The sequence below is a fragment of the Natrix helvetica genome (genome assembly GCF_964273705.1).
Source record: "Natrix helvetica genome assembly, chromosome: 5".
NCBI lineage: Eukaryota > Metazoa > Chordata > Lepidosauria > Squamata > Natricidae > Natrix > Natrix helvetica.
In genome coordinates, this window is record NC_138551.1 from 103325573 (window position 1) to 103353330 (window position 27758).

The 27758-nt window shown below is 43.3% G+C and overlaps 1 protein-coding gene across 1 annotated transcript in view; it reads right to left on the minus strand.

Annotated features, from left to right (window-relative positions):
* The window catches only part of BMPR1A (bone morphogenetic protein receptor type 1A), an 86582-nt gene extending 59544 nt beyond the window's left edge, over nucleotides 1–27038 (minus strand). The window contains exon 1 of the mRNA XM_081956520.1: nucleotides 26804–27038. The gene's annotated coding sequence lies outside the window, so the exon portion shown is untranslated. The remainder of the gene's footprint in view (nucleotides 1–26803) is intronic.
* Between the last annotated feature and the right edge of the window lie 720 nt (nucleotides 27039–27758).

Below are 27758 nucleotides of genomic sequence, written 5' to 3' on the forward strand. Positions count from 1 at the left end.
ATTTGCTCCTAAGGGATTCTCCAAGGTTTTTGAATGGAGAGACTGACAAGGTCCGCGTACCAGGACCTCCTGGGCCAGTGAGGCGCTACAAGAATTACTTCGGCCCTTTCTGCTAGCAGTTTGGCCACTACTTATGGGATGAGCGGAAGGGGGGGGAAATGCATACAGAAGTCCTGAGGGCCATTTGCTCCTCAGCGCATTCGTCCCCTCCGCCAATGGCGAGTGGTAACGAGAAAAGAAGCGGGGCAGATGTGTGTTGTTGTGGGTGGCAAAGAGGTCTATTTGCGGTTTGCTGAATCTCCTCACGATCTGACTGAAGAGATCCGGATGCAGCTGCCACTCGGAATGGTCAATCATCTGCTGACTCAGCCAATCTGCCTCCTGGTTGCTGGTTCCCGATATGTGGTCCGCTCTTATGGACGCCAGATGTCGTTCCGCCCGTCTGCCCAGAGACTCTGCCTCCCCCATGAGGCTCTTGGAGTGTGTGCCGCATTGCCTGTTTATGTGGGCTTTTGTTGCTACATTGTCTGTTAGTAACAGTACATGATGGCCCACAATCTGAGACGCGAACTGATGTAGGGCAAGGCGAGCCGCCCTCAGCTCTAGCCAGTTTATGCTGTGGGCTGCCTCCCTCTGTGTCCACTTACCCTGAGTGAGCTGGCCCTGGCAGTGCACGCCCCATCCCTGCAGGCTGGCATCGGTTGTCACAACCAGCCTTTCGTGTTCCTTGAAGAGGCACCCTTTTTGGACCGCCGCTGTTTTCCACCAAGATAGGGAGCGGATCACCTTCGGTGGTAACTTGACTCGCCGCGGTGAGTTGTTGGCCCCTGCCCTCTGCATTGGCAAGAGGAACCACTGTAGTTCCCTGGCATGAAGACATGTCCAGGGAACCACCTTCAGGCAAGATATCATGATGTCTAGGAGTTGGGAAAGTTGCATGATCGGCACTGACCTGGATAGTCTGCATAGACGAAGTCTGTTTTGAAGATTTTTCAACCTGTCTGGGGACAGGAATACCTGGCAGGAGGTGGAGTCTATGATGGCGCCGAGATGTTGGATGCGAGTGGTTGGTTCTAGGTGGCTCTTCTCTCGGTTCACCGAGAAACCATGGCGTTGTAGGGCCCGTATGGTCACTTGAACGTCCCTTCGGGCCTGGGCGTGGCTGGAGGAGTGAATGATGATGTTGTCTAGATAGCATTCTAGACGAATCGGACGGTTCCGGAGGTGGGCTGCCACCACTGCCAGTATCTTCATGAAGGTCCTGGGGGCGGACGAGAGGCCGAAGGGGAGAGCCCTGTACTGGTAATGCCTCCCGTCGTAGTGGAATCTCAGGAACCTTCTGTGAGCAGCGTGGATGGGGACATGCAGGTAAGCCTCCCACAAATCTATTGATGTGAGCAGGTCTCCTTTGTGCATTCCAGGATGGAATAGAGGGACTGCATCTTGAATCGTTTGTAGGCCAGATGTTGATTTAAGCACTTTAGAACCAAGATGGCCCTCCACCCCCCTGAGCTCTTCGGAACCAGGAAAAGGATGGAGTAAAACCCCTGCTTTTCCTGATCCTTTGGAACGGGTTCTATGGCCCTTATGCTGAGCAGATGGAGGATCTCCTTCTGCATGAGGTCCCTTTCTGGGGGATTCTTGGGAGTCAGGCAACAGATGAATTTCCGTTGGGGAAAAGATAGGAACTCCAACACTAGGCCCCTCCTGATTGTGGTGGGAGGTGGTGTGACTGTCGCACTCTTAGGAGTGGAGCCTAAGTCGATGGCTGCTTTGGCCTTGTGGAGAATTGATTTGAAGAGGGAGGGTTTGAACAACCCTGTGAAAGCTGGCTTATCAGGAGGAAGGTCTTCGTCCTCTGATAATTCAAAGTCATCAATTTCTCCCTCCTCCCAGGCTGACTCCTCCGTGGCAACTGAGGTGCCAGGAAAGGAAGGGGCTTGGTCTCCTGTATGTGCTACGGCTGGTCTGGGCTTCAGAGCACCAGATGGGGTGCCCTCGGCTATGCCCTGAGAGATGGCTTTTGCAATCACCTTCCTCATTTCTGCCGATAAGGCCAGACCTTTGTCCTCCTTAGGGCGACATGGCGATGGCACGTGCCACCCCCTGGCCCCCCTTGAGCTGATCCCCTCTTCCGCTGGGAGGATACCCTGGAATGGTTCCAGCTCCTCCCTGACAGAAGAGCTGGGAGAATCGGGGTAGCCCCAGGATGCATCGGGAGAAAATCCCTCGAGATTTCCCCTACTGACAGGGGTGATCTGTCCCTTTGAGGAGAATTAGTTTCCCGCTCCCCTCCTCTGGGCTGAGGGAGGGCCTGGTAAGGCCTCCTCATGGCCAGGAGACCTGTCCAACCTGTGGGTTTCCGTAGTCTTGTTTTTGTGGGGGCCCTCTTTAAGTGTATCCATACCCCCTGAGGGCCTGGGAGGGGACCTTCTAGAGGAGCCTTTCCCTCCTTTACCCCCTTTGGCGGGACTCCAATCTGGTACGTTTGGAGGAGGGCCCTGCCTGCATCTCGAAACCTTCGTCTGCCATGCTGGGCTGCGAGTGTGGATAGGGACAGCTGCGATGGCCTTGGAGAGCTTGAGACAACCCACTTGGGTGATCCAGCCGGCTAGAAAAATGCCCGTGGGTGGTCAGTCCTAGAGGAGATCAACCCTGACTGCTCTTTAGGAGGCCAGATCCTGAACTCAAATACTTTGGCCACCTAATGAGAAGGAAGGACTCCCTGGAGAAGAGCCTCATGCTGGGAACGATGGAGGGCAAAAGAAGAAGGGGACGACAGAGAATGAGGTGGCTGGATGGAGTCACCAAAGCAGTCGCCGTGAGCTTGAATGGACTCTGGTAGAGGACAGGAAGGCCTGGAGGAACATTGTCCATGGGGTCGTGATGGATTGGACACGACTTAGCGACTAACAACAGCAAATCTTTCTTTTTTGAAGGATTTATTCCAGTTGCCTTTCTACATTTATAGGGCCAAGATAGTTTAATTCCTCCCCAACCAGGCTCTGAAATAGGAGAAGGTAGCAGACGGGTCAATCCTCCACCCCATTTACAGGAAGAAGGTATCTATGATGCTCAGAGTAAGGGAAGTCAGCCTGAGAACTTATCTAGAACAAATAAATGAACTGCCGTCATTAATATAGGTGCTAATGGGAAATTTTGTAGAACAATTGTAACACTTGGCTCTATTTAAATATGACTGCTTTAATTTCCTTTTGCTGGTTATGCAGAGTTCCATTACAATGTTGTTTTATTTTATTTTTTTCTGACACAAGTGTATATCTTTGATTGCCCAGGAATATCAGTTTTATATCGACAATAAACTTGATAGTGAGGACTTATCAAAAGGAGGTCCAGGATGGTAGGGTTTGTGTAAAACTAATGAGAATGCTTTTTATTTCATTCCAACCTTTCCATAAGATGAGTATCCACGTTTCTATTAATATCTGCAATTTCTCTCTTTTGGAACAAAACAAATAAAGAAACACGTCAAATCTCTCAAAGTACAATAACATTTTCTAGTACTTCTTGATCCATCCTTTTATCTGGACAATGTCAAATATGAAATTGCAAAAGATACAAAGAAATGTGGCATTCATTGTATTTTTTGTAACTCTCATCTGAAATTCCAGGGTTTTTTATTATTATTAAAAATCAAGCGATAAACCATTGGCTCGGAACAGTAGCACAAAGGACTAATTGTTAGGGTTTTTTGCTATGTAATGGTCATTTAGAAAAGATTGATTGGATCAATCACAAGAACAATTTGCCTTTCAAGCAACTCAAATGTGCCCCCAAGTAGCCCATGAAACATATTTTTAATGCCCACTCTTATCAAAATTGCAAATGGCAACAAATACCTCATTCACCCTTCCTCTTGATGTATTATGGAATGCATGCTTAAAGATTACTTATACCCATATGCATAAATAAACTGAAACAAAATTGCTCGACTGTTGTAATATTCTCGGGGAAATAGTTCGCATTCCTCTAAGATTGAAATATATAAGCAGATAATAGAGATAAAAACCAGGCTGCAGAGTCTCTGCAGCTTTTCGGACCATGTGTTCTGCCAACAAAATGGAATAAACCACATGAAGTGATTGATGGCCTAAATAAATCTAGGCAAATAAACTTGGGGTCATCTCCCAGCAACAGAGCCCCAAAGGGACAAAGACATCCCCAAGTGCAGATACGACCCCCCACCACCACCTAATTATTTCCCACCAACAAGAACATATTCTCAATTCCACTGACTAATATGCAAACAGACATTATGCAGGCAATCCTCAACTTACAAAAGTTCAGTCAGGGACCAAAGTTAGGACACTGAAAAAAAAGAAGACTTACAGCTGTTTTTTCACGCTTATGACTGCTGCAGCATCCCCATGGTCCTATGATCAGTATTCGGATGCTTGGCAACTGGCTCCTATTTATGATGGCCGCAGTGTCCTGGGGTCATGTGATCTCCTTTAGCTACCTTCCGACAAGCAAAATCAACGGGGATTCACTTAACAGCCGGGTTACTAACTTAACAAAGGCAGGGATAACTGCAGCAAGAAAAGTCGCACAATGGAGCAAAACCTCACTTAACAAATGTCTTGCTTAGCAACGCAAATGTTGGGGGTCAATTGTAGTTGGGGGGGGGGGGATGAGAGGGACATGTGGTGATGAGAAGCCGGAAGCTGCTGGGACTTAAGAGCGTAGAACAAAAAGGGCTGGAAGGGATCTTGGCAGGTCCTTCTAGTCCACTGTTTCTCAATTGTGGCAACTATCGCGCACGATCCTCCCCTGCGTTCTCCCCGCTTTTGGCACGTGAGCCAAAAAAGGTTTGCCATTACTGCCATAGGCTATATTATAGAGCAGGGATCTCCTACCTTCCCAACTTCTAAGATTTGTGGACTTCAACTCTCAGAGTTGAAATCCCCAAGTCTTAAAGTTGCCAAGATTGGAGATCCATGATTTAGAGTTTTTTTTTCTCCTCCTATGTTCTCCTGGGTTTAATTTTTTTGACTACTTCCTACCACTTCCCTATACTGGGCATAATGTTGCTTACTCTTAGAGAACAAAATCAGAGGCATTTTTTGTTCGTACAGCCACTCTCACATTGTCCTCTCCTCCCGTCTCTTCCTAATGAGCTGGAAGAGAAAGCAGGGGGGGGGGGGAGAAGTTACTGCTTTTTTATGAGTTGGCTTTGCGAACCAGGCACAACCACTGACAATCAAAATACCGCTTTCTAAATTACGCTGGGATGGCTATACGGTTTCAGTGCTTGGCCAGTAGGCTCTTTTTAAGGGCCAGAAGGCATCGGGGCTGGGATGGTGCTATTTTTGAGTCAATATTCATATCTCCTAGCTAATAAACCAGAGGAAATAAGGGAAAAAGAAGAGACACAGTTCTGAAAGGGGTGAATGCAATAGAAATTATATAGCCGTGATGGCAAACCTATGCCCAAAGTGGCACGTGAAGCCATTTCCCCCATCACACATGGCCTTGCGCCAGACCCCGGAAGTTTGGTTTTTCCGGAGCACCATCCCTTCGAGCATGTGGCAGTGCCAAAAACCAGCTTGCGCAGGCATGCCAGCCAGCTAATCATTAGGTGCGCATATGCGCTAGAATCCGGAACGTAGCCCTGACGTGAATGCGATGTTTTCGCGCAAGCCTTTTGGCACTCAGTGCCGAAAAGGTTTGCCATCACAGTTATATACCGTATTTTTCAGAGTATAAGAGGCACCTTTTTCCCTCAAAAAAGAGGGTGAAAATCTGGGTGCTTCTTATACACTGAATACAGCATTTTTGGCCTCTTGAAACCCCGCCCCATTTTGCAAAAATGGCCGTGCATGGCCTTTAGGAGGCTTCCAGAGTGATCCTGGGGCTGGGGAGGCAAAAATGAGCATGCTATAAGCCTCCTAAAGACTATGCATGCCCTTTTTTTGACAAAAAATGTGCCGCTTTTGCTTGTTTTAGGGGGGGCAGCCCCCAAGAGCATTCTACAAGCCCTCTAAAGGCTATGCATGCCCTTTTTAAAACAAAAAACAGGCCTCTTTTGTGAAAAATGGGCCGTTTTAGGGAGGCTTGCAGAGTGCAAAAAAATTTTTTTTTAATTTGTCTCTTCAAAATCTTGGTGTGTCTTATACTCTGAAAAATACAGTAAGTCAACGGTACTAAATTCTACAGGAGAATCCCAAATATATGAAAAGCCACAATACAGGTAGTCCTTGACTTACAACAGTTCGTTTAGTGATCGTTCGAAGTTATAATAGCACTGAACAAAGTGAGTTATGACAGTTTTTTAACACTTATGACAGTTGCGGCATCCCCATCATCACGTGATCAAAATGCAGATGCTTGGAAACAGCATCTGGATAAACTTCATATTTATGACAGTCGCAGCATCCCGGGGGAGTCATGTGTTCCCCTTTTGAGACCTTCCGACCCGCAACATCAAAGGGGAAGCCAGATTCACTGAACAATGGTGTTGCTAACTTCACAAAGGTTGTAAAACGAGGCAAAGCCCACTTAATAAATGCCTCGCTCATTGACAGAAATGTTGGTGTCAATTGTGGTTAATAAGTAAAGGGCTATCTGAACATTGCTAAAGTGATGATTCAGCATCTCTATTTTGGGAAGCGGAAAATGGCAGAGTCTGTAATTCCCATTAAAGGCTGGAAAGCAAACGGCACATATCCAAGAGGTAAAAGGTAAAGGTTCACTTTGCACATATGTGCTAGTCATTCCTGACTCTAGGTAGCAATGCTCATCTCCATTCCAAAGCCGAAGAGCCAGCGCTGTCTGAAGACGTCTCCGTGGTCATATGGCCAGCAAGACTAAACACCAAAGGCGCACAAAATGCTGTTCCCACCAAAGGTGGTTCCTAATTTTCTACTTGCATTTTTACGTGCTTTTGAACTGCTAGGTTGGCAGAAGCTGGGACAAGTAATGGGAGCTCACTCCGTTATGGAGCACTAGGGATTCGAACCACCGAACTGCTGACCTTTCTGATCAACAAGCTCAGCATCTCAGCCACTGAGACACCGCGTCCCTCGGTGTCCAAGTGTAAAACCTTACTTTTCTCTACATTTGACTTTCATTTTCTTCGATAGGGCTACTCATCCCAGTCCAGGACAGGGAGAAGAGAATGGCAAGGAACCTGGCTGAGGAAAGAAGTATTCAAAGGTTGTAAGGATCAATCCGGACCTTGCAGGGTTATGCTTTCTTCATATCCACTACCCCTCTCTTAAGATAGTTTTAAATAGCTTTAAATAAATGAAAACCCAACATCCAGATGTGTTCGGATATCAACCTATCATATGACAGTCTTCGTCACTTAGCCTCCCCGCCCCCCCCCCCGGAGGTAGCAGGTAGGTATTACTTTGAGAAGGCCCTTCTGTAAGTAAAATTTTTACCCTGGGTAAGGCATGGGGTAAGGCCAGAATAGCTTTAAAGCCAAGCCTCCACTAATTCATTTATAAAAAGCAGAAATTAATGGTGTTGCAAATAACAGAGCTGGGTAAGTTACAGGTGCAAATTATTAGCTATTTTATATCCTTATACCTGTGTCATAACTACAGAGGGAGAATCAGTAAGAAGGATGGTTGGAGAAAGAAGCTGGAAAGGAAAGACGTAAGCAACTGATATAAATAATCAGAATGAAAGGTCTAACAAAATGGATTCCACGATGTGACATATTAACTTTTCAAACTGAATGATTTCACAGCTGCAAAGCAGATGTTTAATTCCGCTGCTAGATTCTCTCCCTTTTAGTTTATTTTCATAGATCCATCTCAGACTTCAAAGTTGACATCTGTTCTCCGGCCTTCCACAATTCAGTTTACCCTGTGTGTTCATATTCATCTGAGCCAAATATTTCTCAATATAGCAAATACTTTTTTTCACGTTGAAAGGGCAAGTAGTGGAGAAGTAGTAACAAAAGCATAAGCAGTTTAGAAACTCAAAGAGTAACTGTGTCAATTAGTAACTGTATCAAGCAAAGCCTACCTATGTTTCCAAAACATTCATATCTCTTAGAAAAACACAAAACATTCTTCTCAAGTGTTTTAACACGGTTATTATTTTGATGATGGTGTTTGTCCATTCATGTAAGTATATATACCCGCATTTTTCGGAGTGTAAGACGCACCTTTTTCCCTCAAAAAAGAGGCTGAAAATCTGGGTGCATCTTATACACTGAATACAGCATTTTTTGTCTCCTGAAACCCCGCCCCTTCACCAGATGGTTGTGCAAAGCCTTAAAGAGGCTTTCAGAGCGTTCCTGGGGGCTGGGGAGGGCAGCAATGTGCAACAAATGGTATGTTTTTTGCTCAATTTTACCCCTCCAGCCCCCAGGAGCACTCTATAAGCTTCCTAAAGGCTATCCATGCCCTTTTTTAAAATGAAAAACGAAACCATTTTTGCAAAAAATGGGCCGTTTTTGCTCCCCCCCCGCCACTTCCCCAGGAGCACTCGGCAAGCTCCCTAAAGGCTATTCATGCCTTTTTTTGGGGGGGAAATGGGCCATTTTTCGGAGGTTTGCAGAGTGCAAAAATTTTTTTAATTTGCCTCTTCAAAACCTTGGTGCGTCTTATACTCTGAAAAATACGGTACGTCAACTGAATGTGTAACTCACTCTTCAACCTATAACAATTCCATCCAGTGACCACAGGTCTATGGAGATTCTCAGTCATCCAGGTCATGGTTGTCCGAAAGGTGCTTTTTCAAGAGGCAACTGGACTTTCCTTGTTTTTCCTTGAAGACGTTTTGCTTCTTATCCAAGAAGCTTCTTCAGTTCTTCTAAATAAGAACTGAAGAAGCTTCTTGGATGAGAAGCGAAACGTCTTCAAAAATAACCAGAAGCTACAGTTGCTTCTTGGAAAAAGCATCTATGGGATATTCAGTGACCACCGTTACAAAGACACTGACAAAAGTGACTTATAACTGGTCCTCACACTTATAACCACTCTGATATTTCCCTTGACACGGGATCAAAATTCAGGCTTGTGACACAGCATGTATTTTTGATGTTTGCCGCTGCTGGGTTCATATGGTCACCATTTGTGACCTCCCCAGCTGAGTTCTGATAAGCAAAATCAATGGGGAAAGGTGGACTCGCTTAGTGGCCATGTGATTCACTGAACAACTGCAGTGATTCGCTTAGCAACTACGTCTAACAAAAGGTCATAAAATCAGGAGTGACTACTTCACTGCCTTACTTAGCAATGGAAACTCTGGTCTCAATTGCGGTCGTAAGTCAAGGACTATCTGTATCAAGTAAACCTTGCATGGAAGAAACGTTTGCATGGCTTAGGGTCTTGTGAAGCACTGCTGCACCAAAAGACATGTGTAAAACCCAACTCAGTGGTATCATTCTAAACCAAGGGTGTCAAACTCAAGACCCACTGTGGCAAGCATGGTCATAAAATGCAAAATTCACTTGACAAATGTCTCCATTAGCAACATAAATTTCGGGCTCAATTGTGGTCGTAAGTCAAGGACTACCTGTGGAAGATATCCTAACCATGAATATATATTAATAAGGTTTCATTAACATAAACGTCTAGCTTTCAGAAATGTCCAATTTCTAAGCAGGAATTTCCTTCTAGAGAGTAGAGTTTTAAAAATATGTATTCATTTTAAATTAAGAAATATTTTGAGAACTATAACAGCAAATTTATATGATAAGTGATACAAAAACTAGTAAAGCAAAGATGAAAGAGATGACAGCCACTGTATATTTTAAACTTTTGGCTCAAAATTAGTTTGATTATTTGAAAATTAAAATATCCCCATTTTAAGTGAAAACTCACTTCAATAATCATAACCAAGCTTACGTAACTATGCCAGCATGTAAATGAACTCTTAAAAATTGAATTAACAATACATTGTCAAACACATTGACTGCATTTGTATCATCCAATCATACATAATCAGTCAAAATAAACAAGCCTTTTAGCTACACATGCAATTTCCTAATTCTTCCCTTTGTACAAACAAACATAATTATTTAGTAATCATTTCTGCCTGGTCCCAGCCTTGAAACTCTAGTTAACTGAAGACTTCCCAGCTCAATCATCTAAATTTTCCTAATGAGTGAAAAGCCTTTTTCTATATAAAAGAACAAAGCAAGAATATTAACACCTGGTTTTGAAGTCAAAGAATAACAATAATATAGACTAGACTAGAGGATTACTGTGTTTCCCCGAAAATATGACATGTCCTAATAATAAGGCCATGCCACATTTTTCTGGTGGGCAAAAATATAAGCCCTCCCCCGCAAATAAGCCTCCTGGAAAACCCCCCAACTCCAGCCAGGCAGAGCGCCGCTCACCAACATAACGGTATCCCGAAGGTGCCAAGCCGCGGGAACTGGGGGGGAGGCAAAGGTGATTGCATTGCTTGACGCCTTCAGGATACCGCTAGGTTGGTGAGCAGCGCTGTGCCCAGCTGAAGAGGGGGGTTGCCAGGTGGCTGCTCTCTTGCGAGCGGGCTCCCAAAGAGCCGGGCACAACCTCAGGGGCGAATGGTTGTGTTGCGCTGTCGCAGCACGCAACACAACAGCCATGAAGCGACCACGCTCATGAGCAGCCAACCGGCAAACCCCCCTTCCAGCCGGGCACAGCGCCATTCACTGACCTAGGGGTATCACCAAGCCGCGTGAGTACCTGTTCGCCGCTGCCCGGCTCCTGCGGCTTGGCGCCTTCGAAATGCCAGTGAATGGCGCTCTGCACGGCTGGAGGGGGGGTTGCACTATCGGCTGTTCCGCTCTCGCACCTCTCAGCCTCACAATGCCCTGGCTCAGCTCTCCCGGCGAAGCCAGAGCACCTCCACTGCTGACGATGATGCCATCCCAGCATGGCTTTTTTGGCGGCTTCCAAACTGAGTCCTCCGGCAGTGGCCGCTCTGGGCATACGCTTGATGGTTGTGGGCTAGCTGCCGGCAGAGCATACAACCATAGAGCGTACGCCAAGAGTGGCCACTGCTGGAAGACTTGCTTTGGAAGCCGCCAAAAAAGCCACACTGGGATGGCGGTGGGCGGCGGCAGCGGAGGTGCCCTGGCTCTGCAGGGAGAACTGAGCCAGGACATTGTGAGGCTGGGAGTCGCGTGAGCAAGAGTGGAACAGCCGCTCATGCAAACCCCCTCTCCAGCTGTGCAGAGCGCCATTCACTGACATTTCAAATGCACCAAGCCACAGGAGCCGGGTGGCAGTGAACAGGCACTCATGTGGCTTGGCGATACCCCTAGGTCAGTGAATGGTATTGTGCCCGGCTGGAAAGAGGGTTTGCCGGGTGGCTGCACGTGAGCGTCGTCGCTTCATGGCTGCTGTCCTGCGCTGCTGCGACAGCGCAACACAACCATTTGCTCATGAGGCTGTGCCCGGCACTTTGGGAGCCCGCTCGCAAGAGAGCAGCCGCCCAGCAACCCCAAAACAATAAACCCTCTCCTCATAAGGCCCAAGCCATATTTTGTGGGTAAAAAGAAAATAAGACCCTGTCTTATTTTCGGGGAAACATGGTATTTAATACATTTCTGTGTGGACCCTGAATATTTAAAGACGTAATATATAGTCACCAGGTCTAATTGACATGTAAAGAGTATATGGATGCCTTTATCTTATAGATTTATAAGGTACAGATTTAGTTTCTCCCTTTTTGAAAAAAATCAATTTAGTAACTTTCATCTATTGCTTCTTAGTTTGGACATTTAATTCTTAAATATGCATTCTCAAGTATTAAATGAATTTCCCTCTTGAAAAATCCTTAGTTTTAGAATAGTTTTTCCCTGGGGAGACAGCCCTAAGGAAATACGAATTGATTTAAAAAGCCACATGGATTGCTTGGCTTTCTTAATAAAAATACAAATAATAATAAAAATATTAATGTCAGGCCTTAAGGTCCAATGTAAAAGATGGCTTCCAGATCTGACAATTAATTCTTTAATTCTTTAGTTGCTCCTGTTTGCAGTCATTAATGCATGACGTGATGGGACATTTTGGGGCTGGGAATGGCCCAAGTTCACCCACCTGGCTTCTGAAGCTAAGGGAGCAATAGAGCATCTCAGCAACCATAATATGATGGCTCTCTTAAGTAAAATTACCCTACATAATTTAGTTACACAATTCATTGTGTTGGATGAAGGAAGGAGGGTGATTTCTTTGGATTGCCCCAACCACAATTCTTTTTTTTATCCTTTTCCTCTAAAGTAGCCTTTCAGGAATCAACTGTAAATAGTGAAGGAACATAAGCAAAACCCTCTTTCTCCACTGAGATCACAGCACTGCAAAATGCCCCAAAGGTGCTTTTTCTAATAAAAAAATATAACTTTTTATCTTTTCCAAAAGGCAATGGGACTTCCTTCATTTTTTCTTCGAAAACATTTCGTTTCTCATCCAAGAAGCTTCTTCAATTAGAACCAAGAAAGTTCTTTCTACAATCCTTGTAGAAATAAAGTCATGCCTTTTGGAAAAAGCAACTTTGGGACAACATGATTGAGAATTCTCAGACATCGAGTAATGCAAAACTTCTTCCAATTAATTTATAACGAATCCATTCACTAATATGAATGTGTGCTCAAGAATACTAATGAGAAAGCAAAAAACTTGTTTTAAATCAGCTCCCCCTCTGACTTTCATGGACGCATCCACAGTGGAGTGTGGATGGACACACACATTCAGAGTTATGGAACTGACAATCCTTGTAAGAAAAAAATGTCATACTTCTATCCAGTGAATTATAGTTTGGCTGTAAAATTCAGTTGGAACACAAGATTAAAAATCAGAGTCTAGACTTCATGGAAGGCATGCTGTTTTTATTATATGCCACACTAATGATTGCATGCATGTTAGTCAAAGTTATGCAATTCTGCAGCTTTTCTGGGAATTCTAAAGTTCGTATTTCAACCTCAATAAAGTCAACTCTGCCTCAATACAGATTTAACCAACTAAGTCTACTGATAAAGACACTAGGACCGTGCCATGTTTCAGAGCCCAAATGAAGGGCCACAAAGCAACTATTGAAAACCACCATGTGTTTGGGTGATGTGGCAGCTGTGAAGGGGACCCTTGCACGCTCTGAAGATTGCACTACCCAACCAGATTTAGGCAGACACGCAACTATTTCTTTGTGAGGACTCAAAGTTTCCTCAATGAAAAGATCCTGAACAAGGCAGTTTGAAAAGGATGGAGGCCTTTGAACTATGGTGCTGGAGAAGACATCTGCAAGTCCCTTGGACTGCAAGATGATCCAACCAGTCAGTCCAGGAGATCAACCCGGACTGCTCTTTAGAAGGCCAGATCCTGAAGAGGAAACTCAAGTACTTTGGCCACCTAATGAGAAGGAAGGACTCACTGGAGAAGAGCCTCATGCTGGGAAAGACTGAGGACAAGAGAAGAAGGGGACGGCAGAGAATGAGGTGGCTGGATGGAGTCATCAATGCAGTGGGCGTGAGCTTAAATGGACTACAGAGGATGCTAGAAGACTGGAAGAACGTTGTTCATGGGGTTGCGATGGATCAGAAACGACTTCACAACTAACAACAACAAGAAAAAAAAAGACAATATAACACAAGTTCCACCCATTCTGTATGCATGTTTTGATATTGCAGAAACATGCAAGGAGAAGATGGTGTAATGTGATGGTAAGACCCTACTTTTGTCATTATGACAGAAGCGCTGGATCCTGTAGACATCTCTGGCTCTGAAAAATATTAAAATTGCAAAATTGTATTCTAGCAGAATCTCCTTAAAACTTTACTTAACACTGTCCATGTAGGATTACCTTTTCTGTACAGTTGATAAGGCTCAGCTATTCATTGTGAAGTTTCTTAGATCATAGTATGAGATGAGGTTTTCCAGCAGGAACAGATGGTGAAAACTAGCCCTTATCTTTATAAAAAAAGAAGGTTCTTTTCAAGCTTAAAGATGTTGCGTACATACTAAATATTTTATTACAGCCCAGGTTCTGTTTATCATCCAAGTATCTGATAGTATTTTAATACATTTCTGAGCTTGATTGACAATACAGTGAAATCACAATTCTGGTGGGACTTGAATGAAATAGGAACATACAAAATGTGCAGAAATATACATCCACTGGGTCCCTTTGTAGAACGCCACTAACCAAGTGACATCAATCTATATTATTTTTATATTATCTGGAGCAATTTAACTGTCTTGTTGGGAGTACTTGGAGTGCAGCAGACCTGGCTCTTATTTGGGGGTGGGTGGGGAATGCTGGGGTGGAAATTTTGGTTCATTGCATCTCTACATCTAACTCAGGGGTCCCCAACCTTTTGGACCTCAGGGACCACTTAAATTCATAATTTTAAATCCCGCAGACGACTAATTTGATCTACCTAATGACCTGCTGGGTGGACGTGGCTAGGTGGTCATATGACTGGATGGGCATGGCCAACTTGATGTCAGTCATATCGAGGGGTGCCTCGCCAGCCTCTACTCGCCCCTCCCGTCCCAGTCACTCCTCGTCTACCCGCTCGGACTCCTTAAGGTCCCAACGGAAAGCCGTTCTTGAAGCTAAACAGCCACCATGAGAAAGAGTTGGCAAAACAGCTGGCTCACTTCAAATTGGATCTGACTAAGAAGGAGGCTCAGCAGAAGCACCTCACTGAGGACTATGAGCATAGGATTTCCAAGCAGAGGGAAGACCTGTGGGAGTGCAAGGCTAGGTACTGGCGCCTGGAGGTTCAGGGGGGTGAGATGGTCAGCCAGTTCCAGGCGGTGATGCAGTCCCACTGGAACAAGGCCCTCTGGCTCTTCGTCACCAATGGCTCCAGCCTTCGCCCAAAGTCCCATACCAGGAGGCTGAAGCAGGCCCCAAGTCAGAATTTCTGCCCCACTTCGATCCACACAAAAAAGACCCTGAAGGGGAAACTCTCTGCAGCACCACAAATGTTCATTGCACGTATCCGGCCCAGGGGCTGCAGTTTGATGACCTCTGATTTAGTGCAATATAAAAAATGCAAATAACTTTTCTGTGGACCACCAAAATTTTCTGGCGGACCACCATTGGTCCACAGACCAGTTGGTGACCGCTGATCTAACTTGTAGATCTACTGTAGACTGTTTCTTGGGTGCCTATGCTCACAGTACCTCTGAATTTTTAAAACATGCTTGGTAAATTTCATTACATTGCTACTGTATTTGAATTGAACAATTTTCTGTACAGCAGTTTCTAAATCAGGGGTGTCCAACTGTGGCAACTTTTAAGACCTGTAGACTTCAACTCCCAGAATCAACAGTTGATTGTTTTGCAAACCTGCCCTTAAAATTACAGCCTTGTTTATAAATTATGGGGAAAGACTATACATTGAAGTTCGTGCTCTAAACAAGCAGAGAAGCAACTTAGAACTAAGAAGAAATTTCTCAACAATGAGAACAATTAATCAGTGGAACAACTTGCCTCCAGAAGTGGTGAGTGCTTCAACACTGGAAATTTTTTTTAAAAAAAGATTGAAGCTATAGGGTTTCCTGCCTGAGCTGGGGGTTGGACTAGAAGACCTCCAAGGTCCCTTCCAATCCTGTTATTCTGAAGTGCTTTGTGCAGTTTTGATTGCTCTATTTTCCCTTTTGCTTTTAAGAACTTTTATTTATATCGTTCAGGCAGCAAGATAACTTTTTATCTCTTTAATTTCATACTTTCCGCATGCATCAATATGCACAGCACATGCCAAGGAGGCATCAGTCTGGAAGAACAGGTTTTCAATTTTTGTTTATTACTTTCTTTGCTGTAGAATTGCTGCATCTGCACTTTTGTTTACGGGAGATGGCTTTGCCATATCTTTTTCTTGCCATTTTCTTGTTTTAATAATCCTAATTGTCTTTTATATTCTAGCCTCCAATTCAACCGTTTTGGTTTCTCTACCATCATCTTGTCAAACCTTCTTGATCAATTCTCAACTAACTAGCATAAACAAATATTATCGCTGAAGGAATATAATGGAAGTTTCCAAACAGATCTTTAAGTATTTCTAATGAGGTTTATACCATGAGGCTTCCTTAACCAGGAAAGAACCAGAGGTGGTATTCAGCCGGTTCAAACAGGTTCATCCAAACTTGTAGGGGGAATCACGGGTGGGCCTGTCCACCCACCCTGGCTCTATGCTGTCCTATTTAAGCATATTTTTGAGTCTGGGCACATGTGGAAAAGGCGCCCACGTGAGCAAAGCGCATGTGCGGAAGGCCGGGTGCATGTGTGGAAGGGCGTATACGCTCACAAAGTGAGCGCTTGCGGGGCGAACCGGTGGTAACAAAATGTGAAACCCACTGCTGGAAAGAACCCTATTAGATATTACAGCTGTAGACTCCAAGATTAATGTGTATATATAGTTCTTTTGGCCTTTAAACATGACCCTCAAAGTTCTGATAAGATTATGTTTTTAATAGTCACTTTTAACTCCAGAGTGATAATTACTATGCTTTTGGATGTCCAGAAAAAAGTGTTCATATGGTTTTATAGATGATCTGAAAGAATTTTCCAAAGAATCTCATGTATTCTCTACAAATGATTGACTTTAGTTCAATCATTTGGTGACAATAATGTACGCATGGTACCAAATGTGTATTTTTTTGCACTCTTTCATTTAATGTCAAGATAGTCTTCAAAGATTACATTTTTTTCTTAATGGCTTTGAAACCTCTTCCTTATGCTAAGAAAAACCAAAAATATTAACACTATTGTAGTACTGAGGTAGACATTAGGTATTCTATACATACTATCTTATGTTTGATAAATAAATTGTTATACAATATATTTCTTTAAAAGTTGGCATACTATCTGGTTGTTTTTGGGAAAGATCAGGTTTAATTGAGGGAAATCAGATTTAAAGCTAGGAATAACAGTGATATATTTGGGGCTTTGGTTATGTACCTATTTTGGAAAACCTCTGAGAATTTGTGGCAAGAAAAAAGCAGTTATCGGTGCATGATTTTAATAAGAAGCCTATTTCTGTTTATATTTTGGTATTATTTTAAGTAAATATTTATTTTTGTTAAATTTGCTTGCCATCTATTTGGCAAAGTCAACCTTCAAGAAAATGAACTGAAATTTATCTCTTCAATCTATGCAATAACTAAATACTAAATAATTAATACAACAAAACCAGGTGTGTGTGTGTGTGTGTATGTATATGTATGTGTGTATATATATGTGTGTGTGTGTGTATATATGTGTGTGTATGTATATCTGTGTGTGTGTTGCATTTGTGCTGATAAATAAATAAAGGGAGACTAGTATAGATCTATTTCAAGCTATTTAGCTCTCATCAGCTAGCCATACCATTACTGGGAATTGAACCTAGCTAGCTGATGAGAGAGAAATAGCTTGAAATAGATCTATACCAGTCTCCCTTTATTTATTCATCAGCACATATAGAACACAAACGTAACAATGGCAACATTAAAAAAAATGGCTTTCTGCCTGGATGGCTCCTAGGGTGAGCCGAAAGACAGAAAAGGGAAGCAGTATGCTCCCTCCCATATTTGCGCATACCAGGGGTTGTGACACAATACATACATACATACATACATACATACGGAACACCTCAGAAAATATTTAATGTTCTCAACTTTTTGCTGCTGTGAGGTGAAATTCGGATCTTTTTGGACTCATTCTGCTGTGACAATATTTTGGGTTAAATTCATAGCATTTTTAATATTTTTCAGCAGCACTAAAGCAACATTTTGGACTCTTGTGTCTGAAATCAATTATTATAAAGTTGGAAAGATAATTCTCCATCTGATTTGCAGGGTGCCATCATGTGCTGTTTAATACTATTTTAAGTCATATTTCGGAGCAATCTAACCAATTTTTCTTTTATCTATGTATGCCCATTTTCATTTTTATATGCTACACAAGCTGTTCCTACTGAAGTGCACTATCATTTTTTTCTATTTACCTATCTCAAATCTCTAAAGTTCCTCGTCTTGCCTCATTTGTTTCTGTGCCTTTTATCTGCTCCTTTCTCTGTCATCTATCCATACCTACACTCTCTTTCCCTCCCGGAACTTATAAATTTCCCTAGTTTTGCACACCCCCAGCTCTTTTGCCTCCCTTCGTGCTATCTTCTCTTTTCTCCACAGTGTTCTGAGTTCCATCTTTCGCACTGGCCTCTTTGGCTTTAATTTTTTTTCTACGTGTCTCCTTGCTTAGTTTGGCATCTTAGCTGGAGTCGACCATGCCAGATATTCTGACTGCGAAAGGCTGGAAAAACAGCTGACATCTCCACCGCGTGCCTCTGAATCTAAAGGGGAGGGGGGATATTGGATATAGTGACGCACTATTTTCCCAAACTCTTTACCACTTTTTAAATGCATGGATAGCTTTAAATGTTCCTATAAACATGCGAGAAAAGGACACGGGGAGGGGATTTCTTCTGGGACCAACACCGTTTTTTCATAAATGTAAACTATGCAGGCTTCAAATGTGATTAATATTATTGTTGCTGTTGCAAAATTGTGTCCGACCCATCACGACCCCATGGACATCATTCCTTCAGGCCTTCCTGTCCTCTACCATCCTCTGGAGTCCATTTAAGATCACGCCAATTGCATCCAGCCACCTCATTCTCTGTCGTCCCCTTCTTCTTTTGTCCTCTATCTTTCCCAGCATGAGGCTCTTCTCCAGGGAGTCCTTCCTTCTCATTAGGTGGCCAAAGTATTTGAGTTTCATCTTCAGGATCTGGCCTTCTAAAGAGCAGTCAATGTTGATCTCCTCTAGGACTGACCGGTTTGATCGCCTTGCAGTCCAAGAGACTTGCAGGAGTCTTCTCCAGTACCATAGTTCAAAGGCCTCCATTCTTTGGCGCTCAGCCTTCCTTACGATCCACCTTTCACAGCCATACATTGCAACTGGGAAGACCATAGCCTTGACTATATGTGATTAATATCATGAAATATTAATTGAAATGTCATTTTCACCTTTAAATGATTTGAATTCCCTACTTTTTTATTGTCCACCTTTAAATGATCTTAAATGCAATTTTGGTGGAATTAAAGCATTGGTGCCTGACGTACATTTTCTTTTTTTAGTGTGTATTTAATGTAGTTTTTTTTAAAAAAATTATTGTGTAACGAAAGACTTAGTATACTCAAGAGACTTTCATTTGGACACCCTGCTTAACTTCATTTAGGTTTTCTCCAGGTGGATTCTGAGTACAATATATAACACGCAACTTCTGAGATCAAAGGGCTTTAGAAGGTGCCGTTTTCTTTAAGAGCCGCCAATACACTTGATTAAATTATAAATGATATGCTAAATTCTTCTCTGTGGAGGAGGAGAACTGAAGAATCTTCTTGTCTAGGCAAATCCCAAGACAAACAGCTGGAAGATTAGCTTATCTTTGGTCCTGAGTGAAGACAATCCAATCTTTGAAAAGAGCAAGTATAGACCAACCCAGGGGTCTCCAAACTCGGCAACTTTAAGACTTGGGGACCTCAACTCCCAGAATTCCTCAGCCAGCCATGCTGAGTCTTAAAAGTGGCCAAGTTTGGAGATCCCTGCACCAACCAACCATTCCATTCTGGCATCCCACTGGCCCAAAGTATCTGTTCCAGTAATTTACTTTTGGCCACACAAACGCGCTAAATTGTTTTGATCTTCCCTTAATAGGATATGTGCATCCAGCCCCTGTGGTTTGTGATGCTTCAGTGCATCTTGTAAATCCAATCTTGAGGTTTGTGTTTTAAAATAATTGTGATTTATTCAAAGTGGCTTGAGCGGTGCTACTCCCTCCCACCCCCAATACTTGCAGAGACTTTTGTTATATCAAGTTTTTTATTTTATATTTTATATTGTTTATACATATCAATGCGTGAATGGTGTGATTATTATATATTTCTATACAAACAGACATAATATTATTACTCAGTTACTACATTTCATTTTCACTGTTTCATATCTTTTGGCTCACCCTAGGAGCCATCCAGGCAGAAAGCCATTTTTTTATGTTGCCTTTGTTACATTTGTGTTGCATTTGTGCTGATAAATAAATAAAGGGAGACTAGTATAGCTCTATTTCAAGCTATTTAGCTCTCATCAGCTAGCCATACCCTTACTGGGAATTGAAATAAATAAATAAAATTTAAAAATGGCTTTCTGCCTGGATGGCTCCTAGGGTGAGCCGAAAGACAGAAAAAGAGAAGCAGTATGCTCCTTCTCATATTTGGGCATACCAGGGGTTGTGACACAATACATACCTATTTCCCTGGCTTAGCTGATAAAGGAGGAGAGCCTGTGGCTTAGTGGCTAATACAACTGCATAATATGCCCAGGTTCAATTCCCAGTAAGGGTATGGCTAGCTGATGAGAGCTAAATAGCTTGAAATAGATCTACACTAGTCTCCCTTTATTTATCAGCACAAATGCAACACACACACACATACACACACATAATATTTCCCCTTTTATTTCTATCTCTATTTCAACCCTTTCCCCCCTCTCACTATTATATTCAAAGACGTGATAATAACATTTCTTTTGTTTCCCATTTGTTTTTATTCATATTCCCATTATTTAGCTCTTCACCTCTGTTTATATTAAAGTTCCATCCTTTCTGTCTTTCTTTCATTATTCAACATCTCAATATCAACTTCTAGTACCAATCACAATCATTGAAAGCATTTAAAATATATCTATTTCATGTTTTTTCTACTTGCAGAGACCTTGAGTGGCAGAGAAGCAGAAATTGGGCCATTCCAAAGTGAAAGAGAACGCCAATTCGGTGGTTAACAACAACTTCCCTTCCCACTCTATCAGTCACCAAACTCCCTTGGCGCTCCGTCGCGATGTCTTAATGTTTAGGTTTTTTTCCAAATCCTTGAAAAAGGATTTAGGAGGGGGGGGTGCCTCAATTTAACATGGGGACAGTTTTCTCAAGTGAAATGAAATGAAATAAATTGTGCTTTTAGACCCGGAGGTCAGGGGGCCCTTGAAAGAAAGTGAATAGGAAAAAGGCTTGTTCACAATCTTTCAATCTATCTAGGACCTCCATTCACTCTGACTAAAGGCCTTCTCGCCTTTTGGATGTCTTTGAAAGCTAAATTCTCTATATGTTAGGGGTGGAAGTCATCTTTTGCATTGGGACTTCAGGCCTGCCACATTTAATGCTGTGGGAAAATGGGAGGAGGGATTATATGGAGTATGGGAGATGTAAAGTCTCAGAGAGGCAAGGACACCTTGCCCTGCACCCGGAGCGGTGTGATTGGGAGTTATCTCCAATTTTGGATGGTGCCTGATTGGGCCATGTGATGGACATGTGGGTGCTGGGCAGGGGCTTGGACTTTCAATTGGGTGGGGAGAACCTGGAAGTTTTCAGATTCAGGTTTTCCCAGATGTGTCAATATGACATCTCTAATAAAGTGGAACTTTGAGGAAACTCAAGCCTCGGAGCTTTTATTCGTTGGGGGTGTTACTTGGAACCCTGACACTATAAACGAGTTGCTAACTGAGATAGCAAATCAAAGATATCGTGAAAGCTAAAGTGAAAGACGGGCGTGCCATTGAAACCACCTGTATATACCTGTTTGTACTTGCACTAGGCAGATACTAGGAATGTAATACTGTGTGCCAATATAGGTAGTCCTCGACCTACGACCAGAGTTGAGCCCAAAATTTATCTTGCAAAGCGAGACATTTGTTAAGTGAGTTTTGCCTTTTTTAATGACTTTTTTGCCATGTTTGTTAAGTGGACCACTGCGGTCGTTAAATTAGTAACACCGTTCTTAAGCGAATCTGGCTGTCTCATTGACTCTGCTTGTCAGAAGGTCACAAAAGGTGGTGGTGGGGGGAAACTTCACATGAACCTGGGACTCTCCAACCATCATAAATATGAATCAGTTGCCAAATGTCTGAATTTTCATCATGTGACCATGGATATGTTACAACGGTTGTAAGTGTGAAAATGGTCATAAGTCACTTTTTTTCCCAATGCCATCGTAACTTCAAATGGTCACTACATGAACTGCTGTAAGTCGAGGATTACCTTGTAAAACCCTTGGTTCATTGAGGAAAACAGTGATACTACTACACTTCTGTAGTAACTATTGGATTAACATCAGTTGTAAAGCAGAGTTTTTCTAATTTAAGGATAAAAGAAAAAGACTTTTCTTTTGAATTCTTGCTGGCTTCGTCAACCTTACTGAGTAGTTCACTCAATAATAACAGGCTAAGACGCTGAGCTTCTCGATCAGAAAGGTTGGCAGTTCAGCGGTTTGAATCCCTGGTGCGTAACGGAGTGAGCTCCCATTACTTGTTCCAGCTTCTGCCAACCTAGTAGTTCAAAAGCATGTAAAAATGCAAGTAGAAAAATAGGGACCACCTTTGGTGGGAAGATAACAGCACTCTGTGCGCCTTTGGTGTTTAGTCATGCCGGCCACATGACCACCGAGACATCTTCGGACAGCACTGGCTCTTCGGCTTTGAAACGGAGATGAGCACCGCCCCCTAAAATCGGGAACAACTGGCACATATGTGCAAGGAAAACCTTTACCTTTTGAATTTGCTACTGATTCTTTATAGGATTTTTAAAAATTTGGTAATTTGTGATGGCCTTTTGTCCATATTCTAAGCGGCATTACTGGAGTCCTGGATTGTGGGTGCATTCTGAAAATTAGTGTATTTGAGATTGTAGCCATAATAAGCCCTGTTTTGCCCAGTTAAAGACTACAGAATGAGAGTGGTAGTGGTAGATGAAAGATGATTTATTAAATTTGCTCAATTTCAATTCCATATTACTTATCTTATTCGCCGTGAAAATGACAGTTTTAAATGATCAACAAGACTGAATAAATAAAAAATTGATAATAAAATTAAAGACAGTTGAACTGGCCCAAAAGAACTGAAGCGTTGTTTTTAAAGGCAGGCTATTTTCTACACATGCATGCCTATTCCTCCTTGCATTTTGAATTATTTAGAAAACAAATATATATGAAAGCACAATTCTATCAATCTCTCAAATAATCCTATTACTCAATCTCAATTACTGTAACGTATAATCACCTAAACCTGTAGCTGTAATACACAAATTTAAGGTAACAAATTTAGAGGCTAAACTCTATTGATCACAATTGGATTAACTTTCTGAAACAGCAAGCAAACATAGCAATCCATTTTAATGAAGAAGGTAATATTTCTCATGTGGCATTTTAAGGATCAAAGTAAGATTGTGAAATACTTCTAATAAGGATGGAACTTCAAACACATTACAAATTCAGTTCTGTCTTACTATCTGGCAGCAGTTTCTAAAATTTCACCGGGAAATTTATTTTATTTTTACAAACATAGTACAAATTATTCATTTTTCTTCTACTTAAATTTTGTTTTTCCATGTATATTATCTTGATGATGGCCTTCACAAAGTCCTCTTATAGTATCTTTAATATGCTGTAAATATCTTTAGGGTTTGTTTTTCTTTGAACAAATATTATATTTTGGCCCTAGTTTTCTCCACTTCATAATTCCAAGTGATTATAAATTAAAATATATTGGGGAGTAGCAGGGCTCTCTTACCACTTCAAAATTCCCAAAATCTTCATCTGAAAGACTTCTAACCCTCCATAGAAGAGGAAAAAATAAAAGAAGAATCTTCCCAAGTGTTGGTGAGTAAATTCAAATATTTATTTATAGGTAAAAGGTAAAGGTTCCCTTCGCACACATGTGCTAGTTGTTCCCAACTCTAGGGAGCGGTGCTCATCTCCATTTCAAAACCGAAGAGCCAGTGCTGTCCCAAGATGTCTCTGTGGTCATGTGGCCAGTGTGACTAAACACCGAAGGCTCACGGGATGCTGTTACCTTCCCACCAAAGGTGGTTCCTATTTTTCAACTTGCATTGTTTACGTGCTTTCGAACTGCTAGGTTGCAGAAGCTGGGACAAGTAACGGGAACTCACTCCGTTACGCAGTGCTAGGGATTCGAACCGCTGAACTGCCGACCTTCTGATTGACAAGCTCAGCATCTTAGCCACTGAGCCACCGCGTCCCTATATTTATTTATGCCTACATGCAAAGCCTATAGGATGATCCAATCTGAACTGAATACCTTACAGACCTCCAGAACAGGAATAAGATGAAAGACTAAACATAAGCATAATGTAATAAATAGCATCCCAAGCGTCATAATGCAACCATCTCCTATCCACAGGGCTCCCAAAGAAATAGCCCGGCTCAAAGGTGCTTTGAAAGACTAGCAGGATTGTAGCCCGTCTGCTCTTAGGAGAGCATCATTCCAGAGTTGGGAGGTAGTGACTGTACAGGCCTAACCTGGGATTCAGGCAGGTGACGTTCCCTAAGGGACAGGATGACGCAGATGGGAACCTTCTAATCCGGATATGAGAGTATTTTATTGTCAAGCCTACTAGCATCTCGTATTTGGATGGTACGAATGCAAGATGGTTTCTGAGCAGGCTTTCCAATATTGCTGTTCAAAAAAGAAGTCACATACTGTACATAAGCTACTGATGTCAGGAACCTCGCTTTCACTTAAATTCACCATTTCAGAAGCTATCATATGGTTAACACAACCACTGTAACTACTGACATATCATAGGTAAAGGTTCCCCTCGCACATATGTGCTAGTCATTCCTGACATTAGGGGGAGGTGCTCATCTCTGTTTCAAAACCGAAGAGCCAACGCTGTCTGAAGATGTCTCCGTGGTCATGTGGCTGGCATGACTAAACACCAAAGGTGCACGGAACGCTGTTACCTTCCCACCAAAGGCGGTTCCTATTTTTCTACTTGCATTTTTAATGTGCTTTCGAACTGCTAGGTTGGCAGAAGCTGAGACAAGTAATGGGAGCTCAGTCCGTTTCGCAGCGCTAAGGATTCAAACTGCCAAACTTTCTGATCGACAAGCTCAGCGTCTTAGCCACTGAGCCCTTATCATATCATGGTATCATATTAAGTTCAAAATTGAAACAATGCAGATCTTGACTTAATAACATTCAGCATATTCCTAAAGATTAATACAAGAGCAAGTTGCACACTTCAAACTGCTGTTTAATATCTTAACTTTCTTACCAAAAAGTAAATAACTTCCAATTTCCTGAGCATTTTAAGCAAGACCCATAAAAGAAGTGCAGATAAACAGCTTAACTATAGTAGCGTCCATTCCAATCTCACTATAAATGTAATGATTTCTTTTTTAAATTGCACTACGTTGACTGGAGACTTGCTAGAGAATGCAGAATCTAATTTTAAGAAACACATTTGTTTAATTTCAAATGGATACTTAAACTGCACGTAACAAGGACCAAAACAAGATTTTTTTATGCCGGTCGAGTACAAATATTTTCTAGTCTACCCTGTAACCACTTGCACTTCAAGTCATGCCATGAATCTGCTGGAGAAGATACACCTGTTAAAACATCTCATAAATGTTACTGGCAAACATGGGAAAAGTGTTGTTTCTCCGGAAGTGCTGTTTCACATGATAATCTTGTGTAAAGAAAAGCTAAACGCGGTGGAAGGCGTTTGTGAGAACTATTGGGCAACCCCGTCTGGAAAATTAGTCACAAACCTATTTGCTCTTGTCCCAAATGGGATACACACAACACCCAGAAGAAAGAAAAGTACAAAGAAACTTCAGGCAAAGTTTAAGGATCCCTGTGTTACAGACCTGATGTTACTAGAGCTTGGGCTGTATCAAAATTATCTTTGCTCAAGTGGATGCTTTTTGGGGAAATTGGACTACAAAATGTATTATCACTAGCAGCACGTACTATGGGCCAAACATTAGGAAGGGGTTGAAGATTAAAGACCATGGTCAAACACAACCGTATTTTCCCAGTGAAATGCAAACCACAGCAAGTACAAAATACGCACTTTCTAATCTCAAACTTTATTCCTTACTTTCTTTTCTGTAGCCTTTTATGGAAATGACCCTTTCTACCACCCCTGTCATCAAATGGCCTCATTAGACTTATTTATTTTCTTTCCTTGCCCAATAAATAATAATTAATGAATGACCAACAATATATCCACCCAGGATTTGTAGCAAAAGAAAACAATTGAGCCATCAACAACCATCGAATGAGGCAGCTTTATTTGAGCCCTTTCCAAACTGATCGGTGGCAATCCATTCCCAAATATAGATCTCTTTTTTGGGGGGAGGGAAGGGGGTGTAGAGGAGATCCACCAATCTCATTTCACCATCCCAAGCTCTCCAAACCAAGTGCAACCGGATTACCCATGGCTTTAATTTGGGGTGTCCTGCAGAGGAGCAGCAAGGACTCTGGCTTGATTAAGGCTGCTAATTAGGTGCTCCTTTGATCCTTTTTGTTTACTTCGAGGGGTGCAGTCCAAGGGAAGAGCAACCACCCCCTTAATTAAAAAGGAACCAGAGAAGGGAGGGAGGGAGGAAAAGGAAGTAGGGGAAGGAAAGGAAGGAAAAGGGGGAAAGAAGGAAGGAAGGAGTGAAAGAAAGGAAGGAAACGGGGAAGGAAGGAAAAGGGAATAGGAAGGAAAAAGGGGAAAGAAGGAAGGAAAAGAGGAAAGAAGAAAGGAGAGAAAGGAGGAAAGGAAGGAAAAGGGGGAAGAAGGAAGGGAGGAAAAGGGAGAAGGAAGAAAAAAGGGGAAAGAAGGAAGGAAAGAAAGGAGGACCAGTCCTTTTCCTTTCTCCCAAAGCTCAAGGGAGACTCAGGCCCTTTCAGCCCCCACTGGGGTGTCGCCGAGGCCGCCCTCTCCCATCTCCTGAAGGGTCCTCCCAGGCCAGTCCCCCATCCCCACCCCAGGCGGCCCAGCTCAAGCAGCCCGTCCCGCTGCGTCCCGCCAGGCCCGGCCAAGAGGGCCTCCCTCGCTCACCCGCGGGGCATCGTCCTCGGAGCGTCCCCCGGGATCGCCTGGGTCCGAAGCGCGTCCCCCGGCCGAGGGAAGCGGTGGCCTAGACAGGGCGAAGAGAGGAGGAGGCGGCGGTGTCTGCTCGCTTGGACGCCCAGGCCGAGTGGAGCCGCCGTCGGTCCTCTTACGGCGCCTTGGGATGGCCCACGCGCATGCGCGGGAGAGGGGGGAAGAGGGAGAGAGCGAGAGAGAAAAAAGAACAGAGGCTCGGGGGGGCGCGCTCTCTCTCGGAGGGGGAGGGGACGCGCCTTGGCGTGGGGTGGTTCCAATCACGGCTCGGGAAAGGAGGCGGGCGCTGCCCAAGGGGCGTCGAGGCGTCCAATCAGAGGCCGGCGGAAGGAGCAGTTGCAGAAGAGAAATAAGAGTCCGGCCGTCGAGGGACGCTTCTTCGCCCTTCCTCGGCGGATGCTACCGAGCGGGTTCGGGAAATCTCGTCCCCCTTTTTTAAAAAAACCTCGTCCCCCTTTTTTAAAAAAAAATTCTCCTCCCTAACGCACCTTTCCAGGGATGGGGCGTGTCTAATCCCAACCCGAGCCCTCCACGGGAATTGCCGAAGGTGGCGCTAGGCGACGAGCGAGATGTTTCTTCGCCTCCGCCTGCCTGGCACATTGCGAGGAGGGAGGGGAGGTTGGAAAGGAACGTTCCCCTCGCCTCCTGCGCGCATGCTCTGTAGCCTTTCAAGCCACAGGGGCCGAGATCAGAAGAGGCGGGAGCGGAGGAGGAAGAACACAGCTCTTTCCCTTGCAAAACTATTACTGTATAATATAAATTATATTACATATTAGTGTTGAATGAAACCACGATTTCGTTAGATTTCCTTGGTTACATTTTTATTCATTGGGTTCCCAGCCAAGGATTAAGGCGGATTATAAACGCTTTCTGAGAAATAATCTGCCTCTCTCTGACCTGAGATTGGTAG